Source organism: Phoca vitulina, unplaced genomic scaffold (genome assembly GCF_004348235.1).
Source record: "Phoca vitulina isolate PV1807 unplaced genomic scaffold, GSC_HSeal_1.0 scaffold10, whole genome shotgun sequence".
Lineage (NCBI taxonomy): Eukaryota > Metazoa > Chordata > Mammalia > Carnivora > Phocidae > Phoca > Phoca vitulina.
Window position 1 is genome coordinate 11,219,568 of NW_022589713.1, and position 1,984 is coordinate 11,221,551.

At 44.4% G+C, this 1,984-nt stretch overlaps 1 pseudogene; it reads left to right on the forward strand.

The window, feature by feature from the left end:
* Positions 1-280: 280 nt before the first annotated feature.
* LOC116635221 lies at positions 281-1,461 on the forward strand (annotated as a pseudogene).
* The last annotated feature ends 523 nt before the right edge of the window (positions 1,462-1,984 follow it).

Here is a 1,984-nt window from a genome sequence, read left to right on the forward strand (position 1 = left end):
TGCATTGTAATCTATGAGATTTTGCCTTACATGCATAGAACTATGCCTTGAAGGTGCTTATTAAATCTTATATTTTCATTGATTCATGTATGAAATAATTGATAGAGCAGCCAAGGAAAGAGAATTTCTATATGCACAGACTAAACAAAATAGCCGAATTTTAAGAATAGAATTAAGAGGTTCTCTTATATCAACCACTTGAGAGTCACACTGTAAGAGGCAACAACCTCTCCTCTTCTTCTTCACCATCTGCTCGGCAGCCACAAAGCAGCAGCCATGCATGAATGCATGTCCATCCATGTTGGCCACGCTGGTGCCCAGATTGGCAATGCCTGCTGAGAGCTCTGTTGCCTGGAACATGGCATCCAGCCCGATGGTCAGATGCCAAGTGACAGGATCACTGCGGGGAGATGACTCCTTCAACACCTTCTTCAGTGAGATGGGTGCTGGCAAGCATGTGCCCAGGGCAGTATTTGTAGACCTGGAGCCCATAGTCATTGATGAAGTTCACAATGGCACCTACTGCTGGCTTGTCCACCCTGAGCAGCTCATCATAGGCAAGGAAGATTCTACTAATAACTATGCCCAGGGACACTACACCATTGGAAGGAGATCACTGACCTTCTCATCACCTCTCTCTGTCGATTATGGCAAGAAGTCCAAGGTGAAGCTCTCCATTTATCCAGCCGCCCCCCCACCCCCAGGTTTCCACACCACCCTGGAGCACTCAAACTGTGCCTTCATGGTAGACAATGAGGCCATCTATGACATCTGTTGTAGAAACCTTAATATTGAACACCTAACCTACACTAACCTGAATAGGTTGATAGGTCAAATTGTGTCCTCCATCACCGTTTCCCTAAGAATTGATGGAGCCCTGAATGTCGATCTGACAGAATTCCAGACCACCGGGTGCTCTATCCCCACATCCACTTTCCTCTAGTCATATATGCTCCTGTCATCTCTGCTGAGAACCAGAGAAGCTTTCTGTAGCAGAGATCAGCAATGTGTGCTTTGAGCCAGCCAACCAATGGCGAAATGTGACCTTCACCATGGTAAGTACAGGGCTTGCTGCCTGTGGTACCCTCGTGACATGGTTCCCAAAGATGTCAATGCTGCCATTGCCACCATCAGGACCAAGTGTACCATCCAGTTGGTGGACTGGTGCCCACTGGCTTCAAAGTTGGCACCGATTGCCAGACTTCCAGCGTGGTACCCGGAGACTTGGCCAAAGTACAGCGAGCTGTGTGCATGCTGAGCAGCACCACAGCCATTGCTGAGGCCCACAAATTTGACCTGATGTATGCCAAGTATGTCTTTCTTCACTGGTATGTGGGTGAGGGCATGGAGGAAGGAGAGTATTCTGAGGCCTATGAGGACATGGCTGCCCTTGGGAAGGATTATGAGGAGATTGGTGTGGTTTCTGTTGAAGGAGAGGGTGAAGAAGGAAAGGAATACTAAAGTTAAAAATGTCACAAAAGTTTGTCTCCCTCTCTGATTTCTCCCCCTTCAGTTTTCCCTCCATTCTCCTGTGGTCCTCTGTGCTATTCCTTATATTCCACATATGAGTGAAACCATATGATAATTGTCTTTGTCTGCTTGACTTATTTCACTTAGCATAATCCTCTCCAGTTCCATCCACGTCAGTGCAAATTGTAGGTATTCATCCTTTCTGATGGCTGAGTAACATTCCGTTGTATATATGAACCACATCTTCTTTATTGCAACTAATGAATTGTTGAACACTACATCAAAAACTAATGATGTACTATATGTTAGCTAATTGAACATAATAAGAAAATAAATAAAAACAAAAATATCAAACCTCATCCAAAAAAAAAAAAATGTCACAAAGGTGCTGCTTTTACAGGGAAGCTTATCCTGTTGTAAATATTGAAAAGTTGTGCTCTGGTCAGCTAATTTGTATGCAGCACGTATACTGTCATATACAATTACTGACCTATGCTTTAAAACATGATGCTTT